Source organism: Urocitellus parryii, unplaced genomic scaffold (genome assembly GCF_045843805.1).
Source record: "Urocitellus parryii isolate mUroPar1 unplaced genomic scaffold, mUroPar1.hap1 Scaffold_37, whole genome shotgun sequence".
NCBI lineage: Eukaryota > Metazoa > Chordata > Mammalia > Rodentia > Sciuridae > Urocitellus > Urocitellus parryii.
Window position 1 is genome coordinate 713,609 of NW_027553327.1, and position 14,935 is coordinate 728,543.

At 43.8% G+C, this 14,935-nt stretch overlaps 1 pseudogene; it reads right to left on the minus strand.

Moving 5' to 3' along the window:
• Positions 1–11,634: 11,634 nt before the first annotated feature.
• On the minus strand, positions 11,635–12,302 carry LOC144252117 (beta-arrestin-2 pseudogene; annotated as a pseudogene).
• Positions 12,303–14,935: the final 2,633 nt, after the last annotated feature.

The following is a 14,935-nucleotide window of genomic DNA, read 5'->3' on the forward strand; positions in this document are numbered from 1 at the left end:
ACTGTGAGCAGCGACAGGGTGCAGGCACACAGAGGCTGTGCACAAGAGCAGGACACCAGAAAGCATCCACTGCCCGCCTATCCTTGGCTCAGTAAGAGGCCATGGACGCACAAAAGGCACAGGAGAAAGCGTGGCAAAAATCAAATCAAAGCAGACTCGGTGAACTTCAACCGCACAGACCCTTGTGCAGACCTTGGACGATTTGGCTCCAGACCTGAGCAGGATCAGTAACCCAGCACCGGCTGACCACTGAGCTCTGCAGACAGAAGGGCGGCCCCTTTCGAATTAGACCTAAAAATAAAACAAGAAGAAGAAGAAAAAATGTACAACTGATCAGAGACATCAGCAGAAACACACCATCGAAGAGCGGAGTCCAGGCTGGTCACCAAGCAAACCCCACCTCTCCTGGGGCCACTGCCCCATGTCCCTCCCTCAACCAGCATCCCAGCCAGGGCTGACCGGGCCTAACAAGTGCCCTGCAGGGCAAGGAGGGCGGAGTCAGGCCACGCCCTGCAGCTCTTTTCCTTGCCCCTCCCCACTACACCAAGAGGGGACTGAGGCCGCCTCCTCTCCCAGCCTCTCCCTTCCCTACAAAGCTCTCCTTTCACACGCAGGAAATCTGATTTGCGGTTCCCAGCTTCCTGAGATTCCCCCTTAAGTGCATCCACAGCCGATTCTGTGGCATGTGCTGGACTTAGAACAAACTGCTTTTCCTACTGAAGGGCAGGGAGGAGCCCTCCCGGATTCCTTGGTCTCTGGGGCCAATAACAGGCCTCTGCTAACTGGGTGCAGGAGCATCACAGCCCCATACCAGTACATATGTGTCATCATTATCACCCGTTTTCAGAAGCCATGTGTCACCATCGCTTCCCTGACGCTGCCCCAGGTGCCGTCTGTTTGCAAGACTGCTTCCACAACTCCCTCCAGGTCAGGCAACGAATGGACGCACCCTGAGGGTTAAGAAGTCCAGGAACATCGGAAGTTGGTCCCGGCAGGTTTGAGACTCCTACTTCCTGGTTCATATCCCATAAAGAGCAAAAACGCCAGCCAGCTGCCCTTGCCCTCTTAAAGGACTTCACCTTTCTCTTTGGAACCCTAGTCGACTTTGCTCTGTCCTTAGAACTCAGGAATTTCACCAGGATATTTTTAGGTGAGTTCATCTTCTTTTTCCCCCACTAACAGTGGTTTGGCCTTTCTTAGGTTGGGGAAATTTCCTAATAGAGGCTGAACCATTACTTTCTCTCCATCTGTTCTTTTCTCGCTTTCTGACTCCCCTCCTATTCACATACAGTCTTAAAGGTCGACGCATGGTTTCCTTTCTCTGACTCAATCTGTCATCCAGAATAGCTCCTTGGTCCTCATCTGTAACCATGCTCTTTCCTGGTGTATGGACTGATGTGAGGTTTCAGAAATTCTGCTTTTGTAAATCCCAGCCTTTTTTCTACAATTACAGCCCTTGAGAGTTCTAATTATTATTATTATTATTATTATTATTATTATTATTATTGTTTTTGCACATTTTTCTTTCAAGCTACAGTTTCTGGCTACCTGTTCTCTGCACAGGTAACTAGCTTCACATTTCTTTCTTTTTTATTTTTTTATAGTAAGGATTGAACTCAGGGTGTTGAACCACAGAAACACATCCCCAACCCTTTTTATTTTATATTTTGAGACAGGGTCTCACTAAATTGCTCAGGGCCTTGCTAAATTGATGCAGCTGGCCCAGGACCTGTGATCCTCAGCCTCCCGAGCTGCTGGGATTACAGATGTGTGCCACCGTGCCCCAAAGCTTCACAATTTCTATATCAAAATTGATATCAGGGTCAGTAGTGAGTTGGAAAGGAATGGTTGGGAAATACCACTCAAAAAAATAGGAACCTATCTGCTGTCAGAACTTTGAACATTTCTTTTTACATACCTCAAACTGCATGTCTTTACTGCTAGCATAAAAATGCAATTAAACTGGTTAAAGGTGAAATTTATTTGTTCAAGTGATGAAGGGTTTTCATGGTTGAAGCATCATTGTATTGAGGCACATCTTGATGGCCTCTCTATAAGCACCGTTGTGATGTGATTCATTTATTTATTAATTTGACAAATACGCTTCAAGCAGCAGCAGCTGTCCAGGGTCTGTCTTGAGTGACAGGTTCAGGTTCACCCTCCTTAGCATATGACCTTCCTCTGTGCTGTATCTTTCCACTAAGAGGAAGATCCATGCACTGGTCTTTTTGGCCTTGGAAGAAACTGAATGTGCCTCTGTAAAAGGGGTCCCTCCAAGTCCACGATTGACTTTAACACTCACATAACTGCACGTGCATGCCTGCAGAGGGCCATGCAGAACTGTGAAGAAAACAGTTCATGACTCTGCCCTGCAATTATCCATCTAGAAGGTAATGCTTCAGACTTGAGCATGTGAACAAAACATGATTCCTTCTGAAGGTGTCTAATAGACCACAACAGGAGTTAGATGCCCATTGTTATGGGAATGATTAAATAAAGTAGGGCATATCTGTAAGTAGATGATAACGCAGCCACGAAAAACAACGTGTGCTCCTAAGAAAATACTTTAAATGAACAAAGCAAAATTCAGAACAGAACACATAGTTCAGCCCTGCTTCCAAAACATAGAATACATATACTCATATATACACATAAGTATGCACTCATGTGCTTTCATTAAAATGGACATACTAACAAGACGTCATTCCCAGGGGATATTATTGGGAAGTCCTGCTTGCAGCAATGTAAAGAGAACATTTTTTTAAAAAATTTTCGTTTTGTATACTTCAGTGTTTTTTTTTAAAGATTTTACTATGAGCATATTTACCTCTTTTAAAATACAATCTTGAAGGAGCATCTTTGCTAATATTGTAAAACTTTCTAATCCTTTAACCAAATTATTCTGGAGATTTTTTTTAATTCTGGAGATTTTATTTTTACAAGAAAGATGGAATAAATTATGGCATGCAATGATATTCGTAGCATCCTCAGGTCCGTGGACCATCACAACACAAATCATATTTCATACATTAGATTGAAGTTCTTTATTTTATTTTTATATGGTGCTGAGGGTCAAACCCAGACCCCCCCCCACAAGCCAGGCGAGCGCGATACCACTTGCACCACATCCCCAGCCATGTTAATGTCATATATGAATTTGCCCAGATTTTTTAGGAGCAGCAAATGAATTATGAGTGTTTTAACTTCCCCCAAAACAGAGGTGCCATCTCCCTTTGGAATTTCTTTGTGCAAAGGCCCCAGTCAAAAATTGCCCCATTGTATGGTGACACTTTGTTCAAAGGGAAATTCCTTGCTAGCCAAGAAATTGTATTAGTACTAATGTTGGGCTCAAACATCTGTGGCCTGTGAGGTACAGTAATATTACAGTTGTAAGGTGATGAAAGTTAATTGGGCTGCTTTTACCCTCAGCTTCTTTTTCATTCATCTTGAAGAAGCTTTCTCACAATAAATCCCTCTCATGTTTAACCCTATATAATACACATGCAGAGTTTGCTCATGGTATGGTCACACTTTCTCCACAGAGGCAGGCTGAACCACCAAACCCTGGATTTTTCTCTACTTTTGCATCTGTTCATTTCTGAAAACTAAATGGAATTTTTTTTTCAAATTTCAAGTTTGTTTCTATAAAAGAATTTCTCAAATATGAAGGCATTAACTCACAAAAACCACATTCCCCTCATTGACCAGTTTGTATAGTCCTGAAAAGACTGTTGTGCAAGATGTGACAAAATTGCCAATTACAAATGTGAAAAATATTGGTAATATTGATTATAATGGTGATAATTTTATATGTGTGTATCTATATATTATATTATACTTGTATATTAGAACATGTTACAGAGCATTTGTGGTCTCAGAGCAGCTAAAAATAAATAATAAATAAAACTTAAGGTGATTTTGATTCCTAAGTAATCATTTTGAAAATAATCTACATCAAAAATATAGTATAATTATTAATAATATAATATCTACCTTTAGAAATGCCTGTATGATAGGTATTACAGTGCCCTGTATTAGTTTCCTATTACCATTGTAAAAAAAAAAAATCACCATAGCATGTTTATCTTACATCTTCGATGGTAAGAATTCCAAAATGAATTTTATAGTGATCAAGGCAAGATGTAGGCAGAGACAAATTCTTTCTGGGGACAGAAGTAGAAGCTCTTTCTTTGCCATTTCTGCTTTCAGGTGCTCTCTACATTTCTTGGATTTATGCCCTTTCTTACATCTTGAAAAAATATAACTCTATTCTTTGCCTTTGTAGTCACATTTTCTTTTCTCTATCTTGACCCGCTCACATTTTTTTTCCTCCCGATCTCAAGATCCTTAACTTAATCACATCTGCAAATTCCCTTTTTCATGGGATATAGTCATCCATTATAGGGATTAGAATATGAGCATCTGGGTGACACCATTAGTTTACCTACCACAGTCTTTAAGATGTATTACTCCAATTACATACTTAAAAAAATAAAATGAAATAGAACTTATTCTCCTCATTTTACATATGAGCTAATGTAGGCACAAATCTAACAAATGACTGACTCTCTCTATTTCATCTACAATCTCATCTTTTCACTTGAAAAATCTGCTGATTCTAGTCTTTCCTACTGGGAAATTAGGAACACACACACACACACAAAAGAAAATCTACATTTCAGACTTCCCATTTGTTTTCAAAGGTGTGTATTAGGGTGATGAAACTAATGGCCAGCTCTACTCTCTGTATGGTCATCTCTCCAATGGCTCCAATAGCAACATCTCTGAACTTGCAGAAATTCTGGAGAAGCTGGTGGGCTTATAGCAACTGTTGACACAGGGACTTTCTAAAGCTCAGACTCTCTTCCTTCAGTAGAGACTTCTGAGTTTCTTTTTTTGGTGACATATTTTTAAAGTCTCCCCTGCCTCTTATCTTCTCTCTAGACATTTCTGTGGAAAAAACACTTTAAATTTGCTGTTTTAGTAACTACACTGAAATGTTTTTCTTTGAATACTTCCTGATGAGCCATCTGGTGGTGGCCACAGGGCAACACAACCTTTCAAAAACCTATCCAGTGTGTGTGAGTTGTATACTATCTGACAGCACTTCACAAATCAGCCCTTGGCTCCATTCGACTATGACATTTAATGGAATATAGCTCTTAAAAGACTTGGATTCTTGGGTAAGCATTAACATTATTCTCCCATGACTTGCCTTTGCCACAATAATGCACAAGCATAATAATGGAAAACAAAATCTAGGTTAGACTAGTCTATGCCATTATTACTTAAAACCAACATTCCAGTTCAATACTAACAGAAATATAAAGTGTGTGTGTGTGTGTGTGTGTGTGTGTGTGTGTGAGAGAGAGGGAGAGAGAGAGAGAGTATTTACCTTAAACACACACATATACCCAAATGCATGTGCATACATGCACACACACACACACACACACACATGCACACACACATATGCACACACACACACATGCACACACACACACTTTATTGGATGAAAGCTAGCTTGATACAATTAACCTCAACTGAATTAAATCTATGTGGACCACTGCTTTTATCTCAGCCTGGTTATGGGGTCCTCTTCTGGAATGTTCCTCCCTCCCGCCCTTTCCTTAGGGCTATGCAACTGCCTTAATGCAACTCTATGGATGCACTTGTTCAACATTGTCTGGTTTGGTTAATCTGCCTGATTGAAATTACACTATAAGCAACTTGAGAGGACAGTTCATACATTATTCATCTACATACCATATATAATTTCTGAAATATGATAGAAGTTAAAAAATAATCTGCTGACTGTAACAGGCATTCAGTCACACTGTAGATACCTGAGGTCAAGGCGAAATGTGAAGCCTACCAGGGAATCCGATAAGGCGTCCAGGCTTGCTCGGTGTCCTCACTCCATTATTGGCCTCAGTCCTTCATCACATGAGTGGATAGATTTTTTTTATTGAATGCATTAATAAAATACTAATAACATCATGGCTGAGACCACATTTGGAGGTCCCCAAAACTCCAAATGACTGTTGTGAAAAGAAAATAGAATTTTAATCAAATGATCTGTTATTTTAATGGCCACTTACAAAACAGGAGATTTATTGAGAAGCATAAAGTTTGTTTGCATGAGTGGAGGGAAAGCTTTTAAGAATTACCTTCTCCTGGCTGTAAAATTCTCTGGTGCAGCTTAGACATTCCAAATAGGGAATGTGAGAGCACTGTGGACTCACTGGTGGAAGTGTCCACCCCTGTGTGGACTGTGAGGTCAAGTGGTTCTTGAGCAGCAGTTCTTGGTGACCCGCTCATCTGTTCTGTGCATTATCAGGCACTGGAGTGGGCCCTAGAGATGGAAGGTTGAATTAGACGAGATAGCTGCCTTCATGGGAAGAGCCCTAGCCACGTTAAGTGCCTGGGCCTGGGAGAGGCATGCGTCCAGCACGAATCTATTTTCATTCTCAAAATTGTAGAGTGAACTGCCAGCTCTGCCCTTGGCTCTGTGACTGTGGGCATGAGGACCTCTGTGAGTCTGGTTTCCTCATTCACGGAATTGGGCATCCTGGCGCTGCTGCTCAGTCCCCAGGGCTGTCATGGGGACTCACAGAACTAAAGGACAGGGCAAGAGCAAAAATGAAGAGCGCAGCCAGGCTCCATTGCCAGAGAATGATTTGACATGTGTCCTAGACCCCGATGTCTGGTGTCAACCCAGTCACATGTGGCTCGTGAGCCCTCAAAATCAACCAGTGTCAGGGAGCAACTTGTGTTTTTTCATTCTGTTTAAAGTGACATTGCTGCCTGTGGCTGGTAGCTGCCTTGTCAGTTAGGGATCCCATCCGTGGAGGAGCAACTGGGGGATCTCACGTGTGTTTTCATAGGCACTTGGAAAAACTACTTGGGGAAATAAAAAGCGTTGATAATGATATCAAAGCAGTGTTTGCCCCATGTCACCTGCCGTTGCAAACATTTATGTCAGTCTGAATGTTTGTGCCAGGAAGGGCCATGTGCATCACCATTTTACAGTTGAAAACACAGAGATTGAATTGCTCCACCTGTCACAGAAGCTGGTGAGGACCCGCTGCAGTCACCCTGGAGCTACTTCAGAGCTATCAGAAAGAAAATGGTGGTCATATAACCCTCAGCCCTTAATTAAACCACCAGTTTGGCTTCCTGAGCCAACACTCCCTTTCCTGTTCCCAGGGAGTCCTGAGAGCAGATGTCCTTCCTGGCCAGAAGCTGTCCTTTCCTATCTCCTCCCTCTGCCCATGCACACCCATGCACACCCATGCACACTCACTGTGGGAGTCCCTACTGTTCTCTAAGAATTTGCTCACAGTTCTTTCTCTGGAAGCTAATCCACTGGGGTATTTGCTGTTTTGCCTTCTTACCCTGTGTGAAGACCATTTCTGTGGCACAGAAACCTCATGACCAACTGATGTGTCTGTTAGTTGGTGTCCCCTGCTTTGGACCAGCAGCCTCAGATCCTGGCTCTACAGACAGAACAGGCTGAGCGAGTGTTCAGGGCTAAGTCGCCACAGAGTGGGAACTCATGGATGCAGAAGGCACTTGGCCATGGACACAGCAGGGCCAGAGCGGAGGACACAGGGCCTGAGCACACTTCCTGTCCTCTCCAGTATCCACAGATGGGGGAGGTGCTCCTCTTGGACACAGGATCCTTCCAGTTCATGGCATCTGGAGGACTCACAGGGTGGCCATATCAGTGGCTTTCTCTTTGAGCTTCAGTTTATGTCCTAAATTAGGGTTTCGGACTAGAACATCCTAAGGTCCATTGCATGTTTGCATTTCTGATCCAAAACTCCAAGGCACAAAGGCGCAGAGACTTTCGTTGGCAAAGATGTAGTGACCTTCACTGAAACTGGAAGACGTCCCTGACCTTTGACCCTGTCATTCCTAACAGCATTTTTTTAAATGCTGGCAGAGTAGGGCCAATATTCTTCATGTGCAATCTCTGTTTTCCTCATAGGGAACTTACAAGAAACGACACTGGATACCTACTTTAAAAAAAAAAAAATTAGAAGTACTTGGACACAATACCATTATTTTGTTTACTTATTTTTATGTGGTGCTGAGGATCGAACCCAGGGCCTCACACATGCTAGACGAGAGCTCTACCGCTGAGCCCCAGCCCCTGGATACCTACCTTTCCTTTCCCTCCCCTTCCCCATATGTTGGTTTGACCAATATGTCATAATTTCGGTCAGTCACCAACCTCTGAGGATCATGAGATTTCAAATAAAAGCTTGCATTTCTGGGTTCTTATAAACACTAATTGTCTTAGCTATTTGATTCGCTGTGACAAAGCACCATGGGCTGGGTGACCTACCAACAGCAAGAATTTCTGGAGGCTGGAAGTCCGAGATCAGGTACCATCACAGTTGTGTTCTGTGGTAGAGGTGTGATAGAGGGTGTCCTGTGGTAGAGGGTGAGGGCCTCTCTGGTATCCTCCTGGATAAGGCCCATTCATCAGTGCTCAGAGGCCCCGCCTTCTGGAAGATACCAACTTGGGAATTTTGAGGGAGACACAAAGATTTAGACCAAAGCACTTAGCAGAATCCAGCAACCCCAGGCTGAGTAGAATCTGCCCTGCAGACGCTGGGCTGAGCTAGTGTCAGCCTTCATAATACTCCCCACCCCTCCCTATAGGGTCACAAGCAGTCAGCTCTGCTCAACCCTTCCACCTCTGGTGGGTGGGTGGGATTAACAGTTTTCTGACTTTTGACTTATGTCTCTTTCTCCCCTGCCCCCCAGGTTTTTTTCTGTGTTCCAGTGTTCTGAAAGAAAGCCATTCTGGACTTGTAAAAAAGCAAACCATGCATTTCCATTTTTGATGGAGACCTGTTATTATCAAGAGCTGAGCCAAGTTTAAATGCAGGCACCCTTTTGTCTTTTTTTCACATATTGGGAGTTCAGGACTTTTAGAGGGAGGCTTTCTGTTTTTTTGCTTTTTTCTTCACTTTTTTCTTTCTGTGGTGGTACTCATCAGACCCAAGGCCTCCTGAAGGCTGAACATTTGCTCTACTGCTGAGCTGTATCCCCAGGGGGAATTTAAGAGAAAAAAATTATTATTATATTTTTGGTATTGGGGATTGAATCCAGGGATGCTTAACTGAGTCACATCTTCTCCAGCCATTTTTAATATTTTATTTAGAGACAGGGTCTCCATGAGTTGCTTAGGGCCTTGCTAAGTTGCTGAGGCTGGCTTTGAACTTGGGATCCTCCTGGTGGAGCACACCTGGCCCCAGGGCGGGGATTTAAGAAGACCTTTAAAATACTTTATTTGGGGCTGGGGACGCAGCTCAGTGGTAGAGATATTGCCTGCCATATAGGTAGGTTCCCTGGGTTCCCTCACCACTACCAAAAAATAATAAAATAGAAAAACCTCAACCCACAAAAACACAAACTAGCACTTCTTACAGCAGTCCTTGCTTGAAGTAGGCAGTGTATTGACCACTGGGATAGTTGGTGGGGCCCCCACAGGTTGGCCTGGGCTCTGCCCATCATCCCACTCACGTCCAGACTGGTGAGGGTTCCTCACACTAGGGTCCAGCTGGTTCCAGGGCAAAGTGGCTCTCACAGGCTTTGCAGTCAGCCCAACTCCTTTGCAAATGCAGGACAAAAGCTGATGCATGGTGCTGTTACTCATCTGTGCCACCTGAGTGGCCTCTGAAGGCATTTGAACTTGTGGCCTCCTCTCCATCACATATATGCAGGTCCAGAGCACCCGTTCTCGGGTGGATGTAGACGAGGTGTTGGCGACTTCCACCTGTGTCCCAGGAGCCTGTTTTTATAAAGTTTTATTGGCACACAGCTCTGTGGCTGCACTGGTATATTGTCTGTGTTTCTGCACTGCATGGCCAGAGCTGAGCACTGTCAGTAGAGACTGAGTGGCCTGCCAGGCCTCACCTATTTGTAGAAAGTGTTTGCTGGCTCTTGATGTGCACGAAGAGATTCCAGAAGTGAACCGAAGGGTCTTTCCCACTCTTCTTGTCATGCCAGCCTGTGGAAGGGCAGAGAATAAGAACATGTGCTCTCAGGACCTGTAACTGTTGCATTATATCACAGGTTGTACCTGCCTGCTCTGCTTTCAGGCTGCTTCCCTGTAGGGAATAAAAAATCATAACTCATTTTGCTGAAAATGCTTTTCCTTTTAAAAGTGTTCCATATTTGTTATCAGATTATTTTTATGGAGCAGGTAACACTTACAAGGAGCAGATAAGGAAAGGATCTGATTGACAGGTGATTAATCATGCAGCTGGTTCTCAGCACCCAGGGCTGCTCCAGGAGAGGAGGGAGTCTGGAGACTGGACCAGCCCAGCTGCTCCCATCCTCTGGGGACAGCCACCCGGGACAGTGGGGTGGGATAGTGACAGGGTGTGAGAGAAACTTCATGCTGAAGGATCAGTCACCTGGCTTCTGCTCAGTCCCCAGCACCAAGGAAACAAAAACAAGACTAAAAAGATCTGGCTTATATTTGACAGTAGACATGGTTGCAAGTAAGGGAGGTTCACTGTCACACTAGACTCTTCCTGTTTTATTATCATTGTTATATTTTGATACTGGGGATGGGACCCAGGGGTGCTGAACCCTGAGCCATATCCCTATCCCTTTTTGTGATTTATTTATTTATTTATTTGTTTGTTTATTTATTTATTTATTTATTTATTTATTTATGGTGCTGGGGATTGAACTCAGGGCCTTGTGCATGCAAGGCAAATACTTTACCCACTGAGCTGTATCCCCAGCCCCTTTTTTATGTTTTGAGACAGGGTCTCAGTAGTCCCCGAGGGCCTTGCTATGTTGCTGGCCTGGCTTTGAACTTGTGATAGTCCTGCCTCAGCCTCCTGAGACTCTGGGATTATAGGTGTGCACCACCACACCCGGCCCCATCCCTTTTTAAAGAAAGTTTTTCGAGACAGGGTCTCACTAAGTTGCCCAGGCTGTCCTCAAACTTGAGATCCTCCTGCCTCAGCCTCCTGAGTTGGAATTACAATTGTGCGCCAAGCTTTCTCAATCACACCGCTAGTTACCAGGCTGTTTGATCCTTCACGTGGACTTGATCATAGATTTAAATAGGATTCCATATTGGAGTGTGATGGCGGTTTTCCTAATGAGTTTCTTCTGAGTGATTTTACGTGTTTTGAGGATGGCTTTCCTGTATGTCTGGTGTCCCTGGACCTGCCACCATCTCATCTTTCTGTGTTGTTTGTAATGAAGGCTGAGGCTCTCTGGCAACTCCAGGGGCCTAAAGTGTTCAAGAGACATGACTTGGGGAAGGTTCTGGTTGGTTAATGACTTTGTGCCTTGGGGATGGCCTTAAAAATGGAAGATAATTTTTTGGTCACTCAAATCCAATTGCTATATTCTCTAAGTGCCTATAGTATGAAGACTCCCAGGGCAGATCGCACACTTCTGTTGGCTTTGTAAATGTGAACTTGTGTACGTTGGGGGTCCAGTGCGTATCTGGGGTAAAGGGGGAGTGAGAAAAGGGGTTGGTTGAGGAAACTGCTGGATGGAGGGGAAGGAAAAGAAGCAGGGACACCCCCGCCTCCATAGCAGGGATCTTGGTCTTGTCCCTACCTCTCCCAGCACCATCCACTCCCTTCTTCCAGCCCCCCTTCCTAGCAGAATTGGTCATCATAATCGTCATCCTTCATCCCCTTCAGCCGAAGTCGGGCAAAGTCCTCAAACACAATGTCGTCATCTGTGGCATAGTTGGTATCAAATTCAATGAGGTTAGTATCCACAGGGACATCTGTTTCGGGAGCAGCTGACTGAGGTCTGGGCAGGGTGATGTGGTCATGGGGCTTGGGGTGCATAAGAACAAAAGGCAGCTCCACAGAGACATATCCGCCTTGAGATACTACCAGCTTCACCTTGACCCTGTAGGACACCAGGATTCCCAGCACCTCCTTGTTGGCACCCTCCTTCACTATGGTGCTGGAAGCCAGGTTGGTGTCCTCATGCTTGAGCTTCCCATCCAGGGCAAGACCACGCTTCTCTCGGTTGTCACTGAGCAGTGGGGTTATGGTGTACACCTTACAGAACGTGGAACTGGGAGATATCTGGTCATCTTGTTCAAGTTGAGCCACGGGGCACTTGTACTGGGCAGTGCTGAAGAGGCAGATGTCGGCATATTGTCTCACGGAGACTCTGATCTTCTTGACGGTCTTGGTGGAGTTGTTGGTGACGTGGACATTGACACTGAGGGGCTCCCCTTGGTAGTATAGCTCCTTGTCCAAAGAAGCCTCAAGATGCAAGGACCGATCAGACATGAGGAAGTGGCGTGTGGTTTTAGCTGAAGGCTGTGGGCCTGGTTTCTCTGGGGCAAACTGTACCTTTCGGATCACCAGTCGCACAGAGTTCCTTTTGTGGCTTTTCTCTTCTAGTGATTTGGCACAGAAGGCTCAAATCTCAAAGTCTACCCCGCAGGCCTTCCCTGTGTCCTCTGGTCCTGGCTGCAGTGTGACCCAGCAGGGTAGATTCTGGGGTATTGTGAAAAAAAAGGGGTGGGCATGCTGGCCCAGCTTCCTCAGCAGCCGGTCCTGCAGGCGGGTGGGGGGCCGGGTGGGTTGGGCATTGGGGGGAAGGCCTGGTAGGTGGCAATGAACAGGTCTTTGCGGAAGGACAAGCCCAGCACATCCAGGTCTTCGCGGCCATAGCGGAAGGCGCAGGTGAGGGTCACAAACACTTTGCGGTCTTTCAAGTAGTCAGGATCCACAAGCACCACACGGTCTACAGGGTCCACTTTGTCCAGGTGATCTACAAAGTCCCACTTGCCCAAGTACACGGTGAGCTGGTCCCGGGTTTCTCCCCCATGGTGCGCGCACCCCCTGCCCTCCGGGTTCCGGGCTTGCTCACAGCCTTCTCGCCCACTGCCAGGTCCCAGCTCCTCCCCGCGCCACTGCGCACATGCGCCCACGGCTCTTTCTCCTTTTCCCCCTCCCCTCAGGTCCTGGGCAACTAGGGCCAGATCACCTGGTACTTTTTAAATACCTGTTTTACATAAATTTTAATTAGTAGCTTTAACCCTTTTCCAATATTTGTTTGGATTATATCAATAACCTAGAAATCAGTGAAGCAAAGTCTGGTTTTATCTCAAACTCTGATTTTACTTCCTCTTTCTTCCCCAGACAAGAAACCTCATCACAGTGCCTGAATTAAGATTCCCTCTTGAGGAATTTACTATATGTTGTCTACATTCCAAACTCCAAAATTTACCCATTCCTAAGTTTTGGAAAAGTCTTACAGAATTTGTCCAGAGGTACCAAAATCACTTGGAGTACTCAGAAGAATCCATATCTGAGTCTTGCCTTTTAGGGAGCAATTTGAATTATAAGTATGCAGCCTTTAAGGCAAGTAGATGGATGATCTGCAGCTGGAAGAAACCTTTTCATCAATACCTTGCATCTAAAAGGCACTTCATTTGATTCCTTTTTTAGATACTGTGAATAAACCTACAATAAAAATGGAAGTGAAGTAATATCTTTAACAAAAGTGTTCCAATTTTTTAGATATTTATCCAGAATTATAATTACTGGGTTATAGAGCATTTTTTAAACCAAAAATTGTTATTGTTATTTATTTTTACTTATTTAGGCACTTTACCACTGTGTTACATCCCTATTTTTTTAATAAGACAGGATATCACTGAGTCACTTAAGCCATTGCCAAGGTTCTGAGGCTGGTCTTGCATTTAATTTCCTCCTGTTTCATCCTCCCAAGCCACTGAGAGTACAGACATTCACAATGATACCCTGCTTCAAAAAAAAAATATTATTAGTGGATTATATGGCATTTTTATTTTGAGGTCTTAAGAACCATGATAGGGGCTGGGAATGTGGCTCAAACGGTAGTGCACTTGCCTGGCATTCGTGTGGCACTGGGTTTTATCCTCAGCACCACGTACAAATAAGGATGTTGTGTCTGCCGAAAACTAAAATGAATAAATAAATACTAAAATTCTCTCTCTCTCTCTCTCTCTCTCTCTCTTTCTCTCTCTCTTTCTCTTTCCCTCTTTCTCTAGCTCTCTCACTCTCTCTTTAAAAAAACATGAAATTTTTTTCAAAAGTATCTTTATTAAATATATATTGTAACCAAAATTTTTATCTATGCATATACACCTATACTCTGGAGTCCCTACTATCTTTCAGATATTTTTTTTAGTTTGGTGTGGTTTGGTGCTAAAAATTGAACTCCGCGGGTGCTTACCACTGAGTTATGTCTCCAGTCCTTTTTTTTTTTTTTGAGACAGGTGATATATCAGTAATCTCTCAATACGTTGCTTATAGCCTTTCTACATTGTTAAGGCTGTCTTTCAAATAACAATCCTCCTGACTTGCCTATACAGCCTCTAGTATATTTGCCACCACACCTAGTTCTTTCAGATTATTATAATAACCTTTTCAACAACATTGCCCAGGCAACAGAAAATCTCATTGACTGATGCATTTTATCCCTGAGGAAAGTTTATATGAAGCAGCCAATGTAGGACTATTCTGTAACGATTTGTTGGAATAAACAGGGATCATTGTTTTTTAAGCTCTTTTCTGAACAGCTGTTTGGTATCATAGTTCATAAAAGTGCTGGGAATAGAATGTAAATTCATTTGTTTGAAATCTACAGAGATTTACATAAGCTCAGTCACCTTTTGTTCTAGAGATTGGAACTTCAGGACATAGTAATGTAAACAAAATATGTTAAAGTTGAGAAATTCAATACACACATTGACACACACATCCACACGCACACACACACAAAAAAAAAACTTTCTAGGAGCAATTGGTAGTTCTGGCATTATTACCAGTGTATCAGGCACATAGTAACATAAATAAAATATGTTAAATGTGAAACATTCAATACACACATACACACACCCACAAAAAAAACCAAAAACTTTTTCTAGGAG